Source organism: Schistocerca piceifrons, chromosome 2, assembly GCF_021461385.2.
Source record: "Schistocerca piceifrons isolate TAMUIC-IGC-003096 chromosome 2, iqSchPice1.1, whole genome shotgun sequence".
Taxonomy (NCBI): Eukaryota; Metazoa; Arthropoda; class Insecta; order Orthoptera; family Acrididae; genus Schistocerca; species Schistocerca piceifrons.
In genome coordinates, this window is record NC_060139.1 from 653,576,301 (window position 1) to 653,595,771 (window position 19,471).

General features: G+C 42.1%; 1 non-coding gene across 1 annotated transcript; it reads right to left on the minus strand.

The window, feature by feature from the left end:
• Nucleotides 1-336: 336 nt before the first annotated feature.
• Trnaa-cgc lies at nucleotides 337-409 on the minus strand. Its single transcript has one exon. It is a non-coding gene; the product is annotated as a tRNA-Ala (tRNA).
• Nucleotides 410-19,471: the final 19,062 nt, after the last annotated feature.

Here is a 19,471-nt window from a genome sequence, read left to right on the forward strand (position 1 = left end):
GAAAGACACACAACACCCAGTCATCTCGAGGCAGAGAAAATCCCTGACCCCGCCGGAAATCGAACCCGGGGCCCGTGCGCGGGAAGCGAGAACGCTACCGCAAGACCATGAGCCGCGAACGCCATCTTCAGATAATGCACCATCACGATGACCATGATGACACTTGGTGGTGGTGGTTAGTGTTTAACGTCCCGTCGACAACGAGGTCATTAGAGACGGAGCGCAAGCTCGGGTCAGGGAAGGATTGGGAAGGAAATCGGCCGTGCCCTTTCAAAGGAACCATCCCGGCATTTGCCTGAAACGATTTATGGAAATCACGGAAAACCTAAATCAGGATGGCTGGAGACGGGATTGAACCGTCGTCCTCCCGAATGCGAGTCCAGTGTGCTAACCACTGCACCACCTCGCTCGGTAATGACACTTGGAACAACTGTATTGACCCCTGCTGCAGTGTTGCTGCTAGGGTTAGCACGGCTGTTCCAAGTATCATCATGGTCATCGTGATTGTGCATTATCTGAAGAGGCCTACTAGTAGAGGTCGAAAGTGATCATATTTTTAAAAAATGACTGTCCGATCGAGACTCTTTTTTTACTAATTTTACGTAACTCACGGATTGTTGTTTCCCAATAATGCTATCTAAAGTTATGAACCGTCAATTTGGTAACGAATGGTGGTGTACGGGATAGAAATTGTGTAGGTAGACTACAGCTCGGCCACAGTGGGCAGGTTCCAGTAATTAGGCAGAGACGAAGGAGCCTCCACGGGACAGCTGCATTAAACGAGTCTTCGGACAGAAGACCAAAACGACGACAATAACAGTACTAATATGTTATAAAAACGCCTAGCCTAGCACATCTCGCTGCGACGCTTCTTTCGTTGTTACATGTTTCTGTCAGAATAATAGTTTAACTAGCTTTGCGTGGTACACGATGCACACAAGAAGAGTTTAATTTTTGTTCAGAACAAAACAATACAAAAATGTTATAGCCTACACAGTACAGTATAACGGTAAAATTTGTGTGTAAATCCGCAAACTTAAAATCTTACCATGATTGTTTTCTTATTTTCCAATTTCTCGAGTGCATCTGATATTTTGAGGTGTGCACAGATGCTAAATTAACCCTACACACAACTGACTTCCTACACGGAGGAAAGAAGCTGATTACGCCTCGGTACTTCAGTGCCATGGATACTACGAATGCGGGGCACAATGTTCGTGTTCGAAGCGAACCGAGCGCTCTCGATAGTCATTGCGTACTCTGCAGGAAGTTATCCTTTACGATTCATGGGCATAATACTTACCTATTCCGTCAGTATGTAGCTATGGTATAAAAGGATGAGAGAAACCTAGGATATCATTTGTCCAGTCGCACAGAAAAATTCTTTGATCACCCGCTACAGTTTGTGAACAGAGTCTGCGTCCAGTCAGCCGAAGAAGCATGGTATTCGCCATAAAATACGAAGAAGCCGGTGTGTCTATCCATTACACTGTTAGAAATGCTTCATTAATTTCGGCGGAAACACAACCCGTAAATAACTCCTACATAGCAACACCCAAAAGGTGCCCGGTTCTTAAGTTCTAAATTAATATAATTTCTGTTCAAGTTCTTTCCATGTTTTGCCTCACGCCCTTCTCTGTTGCAAGCACTCGACTGCAATTATAACCTGCACAGTGTCATCAGAAAACACACACTCTCATTAATTTAGAAATACATTTTATCTCTTCAATTAATGATAGCCCTACCCTTTATACCTAAGCTAGGTAAAATCCACCACAGTTTGGTGCATCAACTTTGTTGATGAAACTCGAACACGTCGCAGCTCCCTGCTTCCGTTCCCTCGTTCTCCTCTTTTTTCTTTAGTATTTCTTTTGCGTCACGTTTTGAGTTCCGATTTAAGATCAAAGTCTTGTAAGGGAGACACTTACTATATTATAAAACCTTGTACGAGGACATGCTGAAAAGTAATGCCTCATATTTTTTATGTGAAAACTCTTAAAGCTTTTTATATAAAACAAATGTTATTAACATTTATAATCCTTATTTCTCAGATCTACATATTTGCAGCTCACTGCCGCTGGAGGACTCTGAACTGTAGCGTGTAAAACGGCGGTAACGTAGTTACGTCAGTACTTGACAAACTGCACGCTATAATCGAGTTTCCAAACGTCCACACTTGGACCGCCCTCTCCTTCAGCATGACAATGCCAGACCACACTCGAGCGCTGCTACATCTACAACAGTCCGACGCCCGGGGTTCACCGTCATTCATCGTCCTCCAGTCAGACCGGACTTGGCCCTTCCGATTTTCATAAGTTTCCAAAATTTAAACAACGCCTTCCAGGATTTCACTTTGACAGTGATGAGCCGTGCAAGGAGAGGTGAAGTTCTGGCTCCGTCAACAAAGTCAAACATTCTGCAGTGACAGTATCAACAAATTGGTCTCTCGATGGGAGAAATGTTTTCGTCGCCAGAATGATTATGTTGAGAAAATAAATATGTAGAATGTTAATACAATTTTTTATTTAAAAGCTTTAAGAGCTTTCACAAAAGAAATTTGGAGACATTACTTTTCAGTGCGGCTTCGCACATTTGTTTCTTTGTTATTGAGTAAACCTATGCTAGTTTACATTCTAAAGTGAAAGACATATCGAGCTACTAAACAAAATCATTCCCTCCCAGTTACTGCTTACTCACACAACGTGAGTCAGAAACTCGACTTAGTTGCAAGTAATGCAACCGATGGATCGCAGTAAATGCAGCAGAGCTTTATTCAGGTATATTAGGTTTCAATCCAGGGAAACGACTGAAAGGTTCTCCCGAATAGGCCACGACCAATTTCTTCGCCATTTTTATCAGATAACTAATTAAATAATACTATAATGAAATGCAGTAGAAATCAGAGCACAAGAAAAGCGATAACAAAAGAAATAATCAAACATATGGATAAAAATGACCTGGATGTTTTTTTTGTCCACAAACGAGGAGTCCAATGCGACCGAAACGGAAAAATTTGAATCAGTTTATATTACCATTGTCTGTGAGGTATTCGAGGTACGTAGGTAGGAAAACGGACGACAGATCGACCCAGGAAGTTCTCTGCTGAATACCAAGTGATGACACCGAGACGGCACAAAACAGGTAGGTACAATTAAAAAAATCAAATAATATGTGGGAACAGCATAGGAGCACGTTGCTGAAGGCCGCCATGCATCGAAAAGTCTACAAACGGTCTTCGTTCAGTGAATATAAAATAGCTTATGATGACGATTACATTATAATACATAACTGGCGAAAAAAATAACACAAAAAAATAATTAGTGTAGAGTAATGAAATTCCGGGAATTCATTTATCTAGGTAAAATACTTAAGTGACTAACGTTAAGATTAATGTAAGCGCGAGATAAGTCATTGTGAATAGGAAATGGGGGTTCGTTAATAACAGGTGTAACCCCCAGAATGTTGAATGCAAGCTTACAAACGTTCTTGTGTTACGTTGTATAGATGCCGGATGTCTGTTTGTGCGATGGGGATCCATGCCCGTTGCATGTCGCTGGTCAATACTGTGACGGTTGAAGTTGTTTGTGGATGACGCCGGAGTTGTCGCCCTATGATATTGCATATTTACCCGACTGGAGGCAGATCTAGAGATCGAGTTGGTCAAGGCAACATGTCGACATCCTGTAGAGGACGTTGGGTTACAACAGCGGTATGTAGGTGAGCATTATCCTGTTGGAAACACCCGCTGGAATGTTGTTCATGAATGTCAGCACAACAGGTCGGATCACCAGACTGACGTACAAATTCGCAGTAAGGCTGCTTTCATACGAAATTGTAGCCCAGACCATAATCCCAGGTATAGGTCCAGTGTGTCTAGCACACAGACAGGTAGATTGTAGGCCCTCAACTAGACTCCTTCTAACAATGTCCATCACTAGCATCGAGACAGAACTGGCTTCCATGAGAAAACACAACATATCATCATCCTGCCCTCCGATGAGCTCTCGCTTGATATCACCAAAGTCGCAAATGGCGGTGATTTTGGGTCATTGGAATGCACGCTACAAGTATTTTAGCTCGGAGATGGATTTGAAGTAACCGTTGTGTCCATGTGGAGTCAAATGCTGCTCCAATTGCTGATGCAGATGCAGCACGGTGCGCCAGAGCCATACACCGAACACGGTGGTCTTCCTTCTCGATAGCGTCATGTGGCCGCCCGGAGCCTGGTCTTCCTGTGACGTACGTTCTCGTGACCACCGCTGCCAGTAACCATGTGCAGTCCCTACATTCCTGGCAAGTCTTTCAGCAGAATCACATAAGGAACATCCAGCTCCTCCTAGCCCTATTACTCGACCTCGTTCAAACTCACTGAGGTGTTGATAATGGCGTCTTTGTCTCCTTAAAGGCATTCGTGACTAATATCAGCTCACCACGTCCAATATCAAAGGTAACTAACGCTCAGAAGCGTTACAGCGTGTATTTAAAGCAAACATGATTTTTATCCACATAATGGCGCTACTAGGTCCATTCCTATGTGGTGGATGACTGTATGGTAATGCCAAAATTCTAAAAAAAAAAAAAATGGAGAAATAAAGAAACGTAGCCATTAAGAAAGAGTTCAGCCGATTTTCTGTAACACGCTCGTAACAGAAACAGAATAGGAAGAGTCACCCAGTGGTGGAGTAGCAGCGACAAGGTCGTTGCTCGTGTTGTGAGACGTGTTTCGGAAGTCGCTGCTGGGGAGACCGTTGGTTGCGAGAGGCCGGGGTGAATGGTCGAGGTGGGCGGCGGGGTCTGCGACCCTGCGTCTGTGGGCGGCGCGGCGCTGCTCTGTGGGGGCGACACGGCGGCACGCGTTGCCCCGGGACCGCGGAGTCCGCCAGCACCTCACATCCAGCTGGCTGGCACCGAACGCCGTTCCGCATCTTCGTACATTACTTCTCTCCTAGAGGTTGTTTCGTAATTTACTCCCTGTTTTCAAATCACTGAAACTTTTTTACCTTACTTAAATGAATGCAATAAAACTTGATCAACGCCCACAACCGACGTTCTGGATTTGTTTTACACCAGTTTGTCATGATCCTCCGCACTGGTAATGCATTTTGTAGTCAAACGTAGGGGTTTGCAGGTGCCGCCGTCAACGAGCCTCGAGGAACGCCCGTGAGCGTAGGGGTGACGTCCCTCCCACTCCATCTAACGCTTTCGTCTCCTATCGGAGACAACTCTTCCTTTGCACCTCTCGGGATGTGTAAGTGTATCGCTCACCTTGGATAGGGCCGTGTGCCCTTCGTTCCACTGTTATTTCTCTTTGAACTGCAGCACAGCTAGCGCGAAAGACAGGAATTTTACGAGTGAACACAGTGCGCAGTCTGGCGAATCTGTCGCCTAAATATTAAATTCATGAAGGTGGATACAACAGCGTTAATTAAAAGGTAACACGAGAAACACTATCACGAGTGAGTTACGCAGAATGTATCTTCTATCGGTTATTTTATGTAACTGGGAAGATTATCACTGGTGATGTCCGCCCCCTTTACAGAGTGGTTAGCACGGTTGACTACCATGCAGTGGGCTCGGGTTCGATTCCCGACCCGGTCGGAAATTTTCTCCTCTCAGTGACTGGGTGTTGTCCTCATCATCATTTCTTCATCATCGACTAGAAGTCGTCCCACGTGGCATCCACCGAAAAGACTCCCATTTCGGCAGCCAAACTCCTCCAGGTGGGGATTCCCGGCCATTAACGCCATACAGTTTCCAGAATGATATTTTCACTCTGCAGCGGAGTGTGCGCTGATATGGAACTTCCTGGCAGATTAAAACTGTGTGCCGGACCGAGACTCGAACTCGGGACCTTTGCCTTTCGCGGGCAAGTGCTCTATGCTTTCTTTCAGCAGTGCTAATTCTACAAGGTTCTCAGGAGAGCTTCTGTAAAGTTTGGAAGGTAGGAGACGAGGTACTGGCAGAAGTAAAGCTGTGAGGACGGGGCGTGAGTCGTGCTTGGGTAGCTCAGTTGGCAGAGCACTTGCCCGCGAAAGGCAAAGGTCCCGAATTCGAGTCTCGGTCCGGCACACAGTTTTAATCTGGCAGCAAGTTTCAACGCCATATCGTAATTATCACCGCTGGTAATGGTCTGAAGAGTATGAAAGGTAGAATTGTGATTTCGGCAGTGTCTCCTTAAGAGCTAGAAATCAGAGCGACCGATATCTGTAATAAATTCGAAAGTTTCGTAAAATTTGAAATGCTATTATCATTCAGTATTTAACCATTCTTTAATAGTACAAACTCTTAATAATGCCTTTAACTGTGGTCGCATGGGTCAGGAGACGCAGTCACTGTTAAAAACAAATACGCCCAACGGATATCAGCTCTGTTACTTGCTCTACCGTCCGACTGCCAAAAATTCGTCTTCGGTGCGAATTGAACTCAACTAGAAACGGGACTTATAACTGAGGACAGTACTACTCCACTCAGTTTCCAGGCCGACGGTGTGCCAGGTGACGCTCCGGGCAACGGTGGGACACCAGCCTGTCTGTCGCCCGCCATACGGCCAGACAAGAGTGGTGCTCCGGGGTGCCATTCATTTTCTTAGCAGTTTTCATAGCAGAACCCCTTTGGTTGTCATCCGCGGCACCCTTACAGCGCTGCGGTACGTCGACGATATTCTAACCCTGTTTTGCTCCCATTTGTGGCAGGTCATCCTGGGCATACATTTTATGCCCGCCTGCACACAGCGAGAGTTTCTATTGCTTGTCTTCGTGATACGTAATCCCTACCTTGGCCAGTAAAGTCACCGGACCTCTGCCCAATGGAGAACGTTTGAAGCATTGTGGGCAGGGCCCTCCACCCATCTTGTGATCTGAATTATCTGACTCACCAGTTGGACGGAATTTGGCACGATATCCCACAGGAGGACAACCTACAACTCTATCCATTGCCGACCCGAAGAACTGCTTCCATAAGGGCCAAAGGTGGATCAACGCATTATTGACCTGCTCAATTTGTAAACCTCTTTCCCTTGAATAAATCACGTAATTTTTCTGAAATTGTAATCGTTTGTTTGTCTGTACAGCTGCCGATATCTATTCCATTCAGATAATTTCTTCTTATAGCGTATAGCGTCGTTTTTTTCCCCCTTAGAGTGTATATTGTAATATCAGTTTACTACTAGAGAGATTACAGGCGTTAGATTCAAAACTGCGAGTCGGTAATGTGTGTGGGTCAATTCTCTCAGTCTATCGTCCCTGAAAACAATCATTTGACGACTCGCTGATGTCATTTGAAGAATATGTGCGGTTCGCCTTCCCGCATAAAGTGAAGGTGAGCAATTTTTTCTCATTCACAGACTGTTTATCTTATAGGACCATTTACCATTTCCAGTTATCTCCCGCTAGCCATCGTTGTGCATAAAAAGCAAGTAAATGGCCAAAGGTGGAAGACTGAATAATCCCACTTTATAATTTCGACCGCTCTGGGGCTTTTAAGCAAAAACGCACTGAATGAAACTACGGAATAGCGAGAGTGACATATCTTGATAAAATCTATAAAGTGAAACACATATTCAACCGATCAAAATGCGCTGTCAGTACTAGGCACTCACGTGCTAAAACAAAATTAACTTTATTATGAAATCACGAGCTTCAGAAAATTGTTACTATGCAACCTTTTACCCATTCCTTGAGAGAGGTCTTTTTATTTTCGTAATGATAATTGCGTAAACTGTTGGACCTCATTCGCGAGACTCTTGACACAAGAATCTTTTTGGAATCCTGGTAAATATCTCAACAATGGTATCAACATTGGTGTCTTTCATGTGATTTGCTTTTAAGGCATAATTTACCTCCATCGAAGTAGTCACAGCCAATCAAACCTAAAGGTCTAATGTCTGTAATGACTAAGATTCAGAGTAATGTTTTAACTAACAATAAATGTATAGTAATTTGAAAACAGATACTGACTGAACAAACATTCAAATAATTCACTTACTGGAGAGCATACTTATCTCTTTCTCTTGGTGTGTGGCACTTACCGTTACTCACAAAGCACCTACAACGATAAAATGATAGCTATACTATATATCCATTGAACGGCGAACTTCTCTAAAGATTCCCTTCACCGGTAACTAAGTTAGTTTGTTTCTATTGTTGGAAGTATCAAAAGTAGGCTATGGGCATTTATTTGCTACTAGATATCTTGACGCGACCAGTCTGGCGTGTGGTGCAGCTGAGGAGAATCGACTGTCAAACTATTCTTAAACAGTTTCATTTGAAAAGTTAACGGCTTTCGCAGCACCCTGTTTAACAGTCTGCCGGTATCGAATTATTAAGGAGCTCTACGGTTGACGTCAAGACGGCAGTCAGGACGCTGTGTTAACTCTCCCGTTCACACAGTTTCTTCGTACTAACTTGTGGTCACCGCCATTAAAGACACACCTCCAAGTTCCTACTTCCTGTTCGTAACGTGACTGACAGTCGACTGAGCACAGAATACGGACTGAGAGCAAACTTTGAAAAGGTAAAAATCAAGGATATGTAGCAGAAACGAGAATATCGAGAAACTTAACATCAAAATTGGGGAACACGAAACAGACGAAGTTAAGGAACTCTGCTTCCTCGGAACCAAAATTACTCATTATGAATAAAGTAAGAGGGACGTAAAGAGCAGACTAGCACAAGCAAAGAGGGCATTCCTGGCCAAGAGAAGTTTAATGGTATCAAGCATTGGCCAAAATTTAAAGAACAAGTTTCTGAGCGTGTACCTTTGGAACACAACATTATACATATTGAATCTCGGACAATATGAAAACCAGAGCAGAAGAAAATCATATCGTTTGAGATGTGGTACTACAAAAGAATGTTGAATATCAGGGGGACTGATGAGGAATGAGCAGGTTCTCCGCTTAATTGGCGAAGGAAGGAACATATGGTTAACACTGAGAAGTAGAAGGAACGGGATGATAGGACATATGTTAACGCAACGGAAAATAACTTCCATGGTACTGGAGGGAACTGTTGAGGGGTAAAAATTTCGGTGGAAGAGAGAGATTTGAATACATCCAACAAATAAATGAGGAAATAGGTTGCAAGTGCTACTCCGAGATGAAAAGTTTAGTGTCGGAAAGGAATTCGTGGTGGGTCGAATAAAACCAGTCAGAACATTGATGACTCAAAAAAAATTTAAAAAAAAATAAAAATAAATATTTGTTTTGAACTTCTGAGGTGAGTTGGCATACTATCACCAAAATGTACACATATACATCTGATATCTTCAATAAATTCCGTCTTGATATGATAACCAGTTATCGTTCATTATTCTATTTCTGTCGATTTAATAATACAATTAATTTTCATGAATTTGTTGTGGATCTTTCCCAAAAAGTCCCCGTAGGTTGGCGGAGGAGCCAAATGTTCCTAATGATTGGAAAAAAGGGCAGAGTTTTCAAGAATCATTGTCGAACAGACGCACAACACTATAAACACAGATCTCTGACGTCAATCTGTTGTAGAATTTTGGAATGTCTTTTACGCTTCCGAATTATGACATTTCTGGAGACCGAAAATCTCCTCTGTAGAAATCAACTTCGGTTCCGAAAACTACGATCGGTCTGGTGCATATTGTGTTCCTTGTCTTCCTAAAGGGTTCAAAACAGTTCTGCACTGCCATTTAATGAACAACATAAAAGCTTACGAAATACCAAATCAACTGTGAGTTTGCATTGAAGAGTTTACAACAAACAGAACACAGTATGTCTCTCTGAACGGATAGAAACATTCAGACGTAAAAGTAATTACCGGTGTGACGCAAAGGAGTGTTACATGACCACTACTTGTCGCAGTGTCTATAAATAAACTGGAAGATAACGTTGGAAGTTCCATGAGGTTTTTCGCAGACGATAGTATTTACAGAAAGGTCGCACCACTAGAAAATTGTAGCGAATATCTGGAATGCGTGAAGAAGATCGGCGCCTCGTACAGAGGCAGACATAAACAAATCTAACGGAGTGCATATTAGTAAGCAGAAAGTTCCGTTATTATACGATTACACTATAGCAGATCATTAGAAGCAATCACATCCATAAAGTATATAGGAATGTGTATACGGATCGATTTAAGTGGAACAACCAACTAAAATTAATCGCACAGAAAGCGTGTGCCGGACTGAGGTTCTTTGGAAGACTCCTCAGGAAGTGTTGTCCATCCACAAAGGAGCTAGATTACAAAACCTTCGTTCGACTAATACTCAAATAGTCGTCAGTTTGGAATCCGTTGTAATGTGTCAAACAGTCTTCAAAAATAATGGCTCTGAGCACTATTGGACTTAACATCTATGGTCATCAGTCCCCTAGAACTTAGAACTACTTAAACCTAACTAACCTAAGGACATCACACAACACCCAGTCCTCACGAGACAGAGAAAATCCCTGACCCCGCCGGGAATCGAACCCGGGAACCCGGGCGCGGGAACAAACAGTCTTCAGCCCGTTAAAGCGCATCACTTGTTTGTATCGCTTTAACTTACTATCGATTTTTATGTGCTAGAAGAATGAAGAGATTAAGTTGTTTATGTAGTCTTCTCACATTTTCGTGTTAAAATGTTGTAGGTATGTGAAACCTGATGGTTGAGAAAAGCTGTGTCCTGTCAAGCCAACGTGTTTGCAACTCCCAGCCCACTGCTGAATCGCGGCGCGGCGTGCGGCAAACATAACAACTACGATGCAACTGGCCACTATAACGTTTGCCGGCGACTGCAAAGAAGAAACACTTATTGTAAAGAGAGAATTAGCGTGATATGATCGTTCGCAAAGATTGGTGCTTGACTTGTCCTTTTAGAATATCACTAGCAGTACCTGAGTACTGTAGGGTTGTGAGCCTCGAGAGGGATTATCTCAAGAGTGTGATGAGATCGGCTCACACGTACGATACATGAACTATTCTAAAATGGGGTTAGAACTCCAATGTGTTCAAAGCAGTTCTAAGTCATTTAAAGGTATTTTGAGAAGATTGTCGGCTTGTGTATAAAATGATTGTTACGACGATTTTGGTAGAGTGTAGATTCACCAGCTATAGGAAAAGCCCCGATTTATTGAAATGAGAGATTAGTTTCTCCTAGTTGCGATTAATGGTGCGTTATGCTGCTTAATAGTCACGCGATTGTAGGCGAACCGTGTTTCATCATTTTTGTGAAATTTTCCGTTGGATGGTGTATGTTAAGAGACGTGTTCACGCGGAGTCGATTTGTTATTTTGTGGTTGAGGATTAAAGCACGCACTAAGGGATAGTAGTGTTGCATTGCACTATTATGGTTGTGAAGGTGTATGCAAGCACTGAGGGGTAGTGACTTAGCGATATTTCGTTATGATTTAATGTGTGACTTCGGCGTGAGCATCACGATATAGTAAATTCGGGAAATCTCGTTGGATCCACTGAATGTGTAGTCTGTATTAAAGAGAACAGTCTCCCTACATAGTAGTTATTTATTGAGAAACAATCGGAAGTTTATTGAGAATGTGATAGCTTCTCCCTTTGGCCATAAACGACAAATTAATAACCATTTGAAAGAGAACACGCTAAATCTCTCTGAAAGAGATAATCGATTACTGTGTTTTGCGTTTTGGATCGCGGAAGTCAACGCCTGAAGTGGTTGATCTTCGTCTGATTATTTGAAGTTCATAAAGCTGAAAGTAGCGGTGTCAATCAGGTTTTTTCTTATATTTTTAATTAGATTTCCGCTTAGTGGGGTTTTCAATAGAGAACCAGCACTCGTAAAATAAGATGCTGACTTGTACCTGTAAACAATTTAATTGCCCGAAATAAAGAAAATTGTTTTAAAGTAAAAGGTCGGTACCCGACTTGTCCCTTTATCCCCAAAATATTACCTAAAAAAAATGGTTCAAATGGCTCTGAGCACTATGGGACTTAACATCTACGGTCATCAGTCCCCTATAACTTAGAACTACTTAAACCTAACTAACCTAAGGACATCACACAACACCCAGCCATCACGAGGCAGAGAAAATATTACAAGAAAAAACAAATAATTATTCGAAAGCAGACCAATATCTTGAATATATCTCTTCAGGATAAAGTAAATCCAAACGCCAATAAAGTAAAAGACTGGAATATTAGATTTAAAAAGTTCAAGAATTCAAAGAGAAGGAATAGTTCTTGTTGTTGTTGTTGTGGTCTTCAGTCCTGCGACTGGTTTGATGCAGCTCTCCATGCTACTCTATCCTGTGCAAGTTTCTTCATCTCCCAGTACCTACTGCAACCTACATCCTTCTGAATCTGCTTAATGTATTCATCTCTTGGTCTCCCTCTACGATTTTTACCCTCCACGCTGCCCTCCAATGCTAAATTTGTGATCCCTTGATGCCTCAGAACATGTCCTACCAACCGGTCCCTTCTTCTCGTCAAGTTGTGCCACAAACTCCGCTTCTCCCCAATTCTATTCAATACCTACTCATTAGTTATGTGATCTACCCATCTAATCTTCAGCATTCTTCTGTAGCACCACATTTAGAAAGCTTCTATTCTTTTCGTGTCTAAACTATTTATCGTCCACGTTTCTTTTCCATACATGGCTACACTCCATACAAATACTTTTAGAAACGACTTCCTGACATTTAAATCTATACTCGATGTTAACAAATTTTTCTTCTTCAGAAACGCTTTCCTTGCCATTGCCAGTCTACATTTTATATCCTCTCTAATTCGACCATCATCAGTTATTTTGCTCCCCAAATAGCAAAACTCCTTAACTACTTTAAGTGTCTCATTTCCTAATCTAATTCTCTCAGCATCACCCGACTTAATGCGACTACATTCCATTATCCTCGTTTTGCTTTTGTTGATGTTCATCATATATCCTCCTTTCAAGACACTGTCCAATCCGTTCAACTGCTCTTCCAAGTCCTTTGCTGTCTCTGACAGAATTACAATGTCATCGGCGAACCTCAAAGTTTTTATTTCCTTTCCATGGATTTTAATACCTACTCCGATTTTTTCTTTTGTTTCCTTTACTGCTTTCTCAATATACAGATTGAATAACATAGGGGACAGGCTACAACCCTGTCTCACTCCCATCCCAACCACTGCTTCCCTTTCATGTCCCTCGACTCTTATAACTGCCATCTGGTTTCTGTAAAAATTGTAAATAGCCTTTCGTTCTCTGTATTTTACCCCTGCCACCTTTAGAATTTGGAAGAGAGTATTCCAGTCAACATTGTCAAAAGCTTTCTCTAAGTCTACAAATGCTAGAAACGTAGGTTTGCCTTTCCTTAATCTTTCTTCTAAGATAAGTCGTAAGGTCAGTATTGCCTCACGTGTTCCAATATTTCTACATAATTAAAACTGCTCTTCCCCGATGTTGGCTTCTACCAGTTTTTCCATTCGTTCTCGCTTACCACGCACGGGTTCCCGGGTTCGATTCCCGGCGGGGTCAGGGATTTTCTCTGCCTCGTGATGGCTGGGTGTTGTGTGCTGTCCTTAGGTTAGTTAGGTTTAAGTAGTTCTAAGTTCTAGGGGACTGATGACCATAGATGTTAAGTCCCATAGTGCTCAGAGCCATTTTTTTTCCATTCGTCTGAAAAGAATTCGCGTTAGTATTTTGCAGCAGTGACTTATTAAACTGATAGTTCGGTAATTTTTACATCTGTCAACACCTGCTTTCTTCGGGATTGGAATTATTATATTCTTCTTGAAGTCTGAGGGTACTTCACCTGTCTCATACATCTTCCTCACCAGATGGTAGAGTTTTGTCAGGACTGGCTCTCCCAAGACCGTCAGTAGTTCCAATGGAATGTTGTCTACTCCCGGGGCCCTGTTTCGGCTCAGGTCTTTCAGTGCTCTGTCAAACTCTTCAAGCAGTATCATATCTCCCATTTCATCTTCATCTACATTCTCTTCCATTTCTATAATATTGTCCTCAAGTACATCGCCCTTGTGTAAACCCTCTATATGCTCCTTCCATCTTTCTGCTTCCCCTTCTTTGCTTACAACTGGGTTTCCATCTGAGCTCTTGATATTCATACAAGTGGTTCTCTTTTCTCCAAATGTCTCTTTAATTTTCCTGTAGGCAGTATCTATCTAACCCCTAGTGAGATAAGCCTCTACATCCTTACATTTGTCCTCTAGCCATCCCTGCTTTGCCATTTTGCACTTCCTGTCGATCTCATTTTTGAGACGTTTTTATTCCTTTTTGCCTGCTTCATTTACTGCATTTTTATGTTTTCTCCTTTCATCAATTAAATTCAATATTTCTTCTGTTACCCAAGGATTTCTACTAGCCCTCGTCTTTTTACCTACTTGATCCACTACTGCCTTCATCTATTTCATTCCTCAAAGCTACCCATTCTTCTTCTACTGTATTTCTTTCCCCCATTCCTGTCAATTGTTCCCTTATGCTCTCCCTGAAACTCTGTACAACCTCTGGTTCTTTCAGTTTATCCAGGTCCCATCTCCTTAAATTCCCACCTTTTTGCGGTTTCTTCAATTTTAATCTGCAGTTCATAACCAATAGATTGTGGTCAGAGTCCACATCTGCCCCTGGAAATGTCTTACAATTTAAAACCTGGTTCCTAAATCTCTGTCTTACCATTATATAATCTATCTGATACCTTTTAGTATCTCCGGGATTCTTCCATGTATACAACCTTCTTTTATGATTCTTGAACCAAGTGTTAGCTATGATTAAGTTATGCTCTGTGCAAAATTCTTCCAGACGGCTTCCTCTTTCATTTCTTAGCCCCAATCCATATTCACCTACTATGTTTCCTTCTCTCCCTTTTCCTACACTCTAATTCCAGTCACCCATGACTATTAAATTTTCGTCTTCCTTCACTATCTGAATAATTTCTTTTATCTCATCATACATTTCATCAATTTCTTCATCATCTGCAGAGCTAGTTGGCATATAAACTTGTACTACTGTAGTAGGCGTGGGCTTTGTGTCTGTCTTGGCCACAATAATGCGTTCACTATGCTGTTTGTAGTAGCTTACCCGCACGCCTATTTTTTTATTCTTTATTAAACCTACTCCTGCATTACCTCTATTTGATTTTGTATTTATAACCCTGTATTCACCTGACCAAAAGTCTTGTTCCTCCTGCCACCGAACTTCACTAATTCCCACTACATCTAACTCTAACCTATCCATTTCCCTTTTTAAATTTTCTAACCTACCTGCCCGATTAAGGGATCTGACATTCCACGCTCCGATCCGTAGAACGCCAGTTTTCTTTCTCCTGATAACGTCCTCTTGAATAGTCCCCGCCCGGAGATCCGAATGGGGGACTATTATTACGATAAAATTTCAATAGGACCAAGGATATTGTTGTAGCAAGGCGCTGCTTACAGAGGTTATCGTTCACTGACAACGAGAGATCGACAATATAAAATTATGTCTATGCTCTGTGAACGCATTCTCCGATTTACGTAAAAATTTATAACGTTCACACTGATTGACTGTATATACGATTATTCGTGAAAGCTTTAAGAGAAGAGCAACTACAAGAGACAACGGATCTACATGAAGTATTCATCAATTGTATACGAAACTATGGTTTCTGGTACCTACGTTGTGGGAAGAGTGGTTAGTTGTGTTGTTAGAGTAAACAAAGTAAACTTCACTGTACGTTGCTGTTATTGGTAAAGTAAATACGTCACTCCTACTCTCCTTAGACTCTCGCATTTACTATTCTTCTGGGGGTTCATACTAGCTTTGGTGGTAGTTTATCTTTCGAACCTAGTGAACCCTGATAGATACGCCGTTGTAATTAATATCCAGCTAACTACCACTGATCCCATTATACCACGAAAAGTGTTATTGTGTCCATCCATTCGTAGATAGCGATGTCATAGAGAGATGTAGTGTGATTTATAGCGTGAGAAGCTGAATATCACATATTACGTGACGTCGTTCTGTCAGTGCAGACAGTTATTACAAGTCACATGAATTACGTCGTCGAGTGTAGGCAAGGTCTTGTCAGGACAACTTATTATAGTCTTACGAAAGTGAGCTACATTATCTGACGTTTCTTTTCACCTACGTATTGCAGTGCTGTTATAGCCTCTTCGTATAGAATATATCCTACGAGTTTGTGGTGTCTAAAGGGAAACGTAGTACAAAGGTGGCGTTAGTGGTATCTAAATGGTGGCGCAATGCACCGTACCAGGCAGAATATATGGCGAAAATAGAGAAGATCCGAATAAGAGCAGCGTGTTTCATTACAGGTTCATTTAGTAAGCGCGAAACTTTCACGGAAGTGCTCAGCTAATTCCAGCGGCAGACACTGCAAGGGAGGGCTTGTGCATCACGGTGTGGTATACTGTTGAATTTCTGAGAGCATGGCCCGTCTGTTCACGCAACATTACTAAAATGTGTGACAACTTTAAATAGAAATTGAAATTAATCACTAGAAAGAAAATTGTTAAAATTTACTGGAGCAGACGGCCATTGTCGATGGTGGATGCATCTTTGTTGGTGTCAAATTGACTTCTAGAGGAATGCTATAAACTTTAGAATGACCAGTATCAGTTTTGCGGGTACGATATCTGTTATTTACAGACGAAACGGAATCATAGTTTGTAGACTGTGGCCAGATCATATAAGGTGCTTGCATTCAAGCTTCCAAAACGCTCCGTGATTATAGGCAATTAATATCAGGGACGCTGTAGCAAGTTGCAAACGAATAAATGGCAGAATACTATTTGTATTCTGCCATTGTGTTTCCATGCCTCGATCCGTTGAACTCATACTGGTCGCCGGCTGTAATAGCAAAACGTTCTAACATTCATGTATCATATATCTACTAGGAGAACTGTTAAAATGAAAACTCATGAGACTTAATTAATTTATATTAATTTAATTGCAGACGGTTCTAAAGTTTATATATGACACATCGAATTTGTCTACACAAAAGGAAGATTGATTAAAGATGCGAAAGGAACGCAACTCGTCCTGTCAGCGTTAAGGCTAACAGACAAGCGAAAGAGATCCAAGCAGAAACTCTTTTCACTTACTTTCTAAAGCAAAATGTATCACAATCGATCACAATCAGCCGCAAGTTGACTACCACTATATCTTTGAAATATCGTTTATGTAATAGTAATTACATTTCACAAAATTTATTTACATAATTTATTTAGACTTGAAGATATTTACAGTAAATAAATAGGTAATTGGGCTTTCCGTCGTTTTTGTGATGTTAAATTTACATAAAATTTCGTGGATTTGTCCACGTAATGCTGATGATATTTTGCTTGTGGGGCTCTCAACTGCGCGCTCATCAGCGCCCGTACACACTCCCAATCTGTACACAGTCCAGTCTAGCCGCTTTGATGAATCATGATGGAATGACGAGGACAACACAAAAACCCAGTCCCTGGGCAGAGAAAATCCTCCAAGCCAGCCGGGAATCGAAACCGGGACCCCGGGACCCTGTCCATGTAATGCTTCAAGCATACGTTCCTAGAAAAGTCAAGCAATGTATTGTTTACTCCAACGCATATCGTGCGGAAGACCATGAAGGTAGAAGTAACAGATTCGAACTCTCATTGAGACTTACCAACAACCGTTCTTTCCATGAACGATTGGCGACTGGAGCAGAAAAGAAGGGAAATGACAGCGACGGACAAAATATCCGTCACACACCGTAAGGTATCTTGCGCAGTAGGCTTATAGATGCAGAATCGATGAAATAATCGCATTAATTAAAAATGATGTTAATCGTTTGCCATGACTTTTATCAGTCTAACTTTATTCTCTTAGTGAAAGATCTAGGAGTCGTATCTGTAGAATAAAAAGACAGCTTAATCATGAATTTTCTAGGCCGAGAATGCAAATTAATGCAAATATATTAATCAAATAGAGTCACACTATACGTCATCATATGTGCAAGTAATAAGTAAACTGGATTAAATTAATGTTGCCCTGCACTACTATATGTTGTTGTTGTGGTCTTCAGTCCTGAGACTGGTTTGATGCAGCTCTCTATGCTACTCTATCCTGTGCAGGCTTCTTCATCTCCCAGTACCTGCTGCAACCTACATCCTTCTGAATCTGTTTAGTGTATTCATCTCTTGGTCTCCCTCTACGATTTCTACCCTCCACGTTGCCCTCCAATACTAAATTGGTGATCCCTCGATGTCTCAGAACATGTCCTACCAACCGATCCCTTCTTCTAGTCAAGTTGTGCCACAAGCTCCTCTTCTCCCCAATTCTATTCAATACCTCCTCATTAGTTATGTGTATAATGTAATGTATGTTATGTATATAATGTAAATCAATTTAAATTAATGCGGTCGCAGAAGCAAGAAATTTGTGAAGAGTACAGTCTCTCAGTTTGTGTCCCAACATAGGGAATCATTGAAAAAGTTAAAGATATTTTGGAAATGTCAAATGGACGAATAGACCATACTCTTCACGAAAAACATAGATGTTCAAAAACCTAGTGACCTGTGCACTGGAATTGCTGACTTCTGATGATGATGTTTGGTTTGTGGGGCGCTCAACTGGGGGGGGGGGGGGGGCAGCGGTCATCAGCGCCAGTACAAAGTCCCAGTTTCTACACAGTCCAATTTTTTCCCAATTCAGTCTAGCCACGGTCAAGAACGATGATGATGAAATGATGAGGACAACACAAACACCCAGTCCCCAGGCAGAGAAAATCCCCAACCACGCCGGGAATCTAAAAAAATGTTCAAATGTGTGTGAAATCCTACGGGACTTAACTGCTGGGGTCATCAGTCCCTAAGCTTACACACTACTTAACCTAAATCATCCTAAGGACAAACACACACACCCATGCCCAAGGGAGGACTCGAACCTCCGCCGGGATTAGCCGCACAGTCCACCGGGAATCGAACCCGGGACCCCGTGATCCAGAGGCAGCAACGCTAGCCACTAGACCATGAGCTGCGGACGCTGACTTCTGAGCAACAAGAGATGCAGTGATCTTCAAATTGTGTAGCGTGGATCCGCAGGACTTTTTGTACGTATTAATGTCTGCGGATAAATCATTAATCTTTCAACGTACGTCGAAGTCCATGCAACTGTGGGGCGAAGACTTGTGAGAGCTCCGTATGGTAAGTGAAGACCGCTTTGTCGGGAAGAAAAGTGATGGCCGCTGATGAGGTGCCTATGATCCAAACCTCAGACTGTTCGGAGGAAGTTACGGAAAAACATGCCGATGTCTTTGCGTGCCACTACTCAGTTTTGACTGGAAAGTCTGACTGATTTGGCAAATGCACGGCCTAATCCTCAAGCATGGCTTGCAGATATCTGCGGGGAGTGATCATGCAGCGTCCCTTCTAAGCCCATATCCTAACTTGAAATTAATCCCGAAGCCTTTTATTGGCAGAACGGTATGTTAGGGAAAATGAATAAAAGCGGCCTCCTCAACAGGTCTTGAAAGCCTGAGGGATATCTACCGGACGCCGTGACTTGCGGCGTCATGAGGATGCGGTATGGAGGGGTA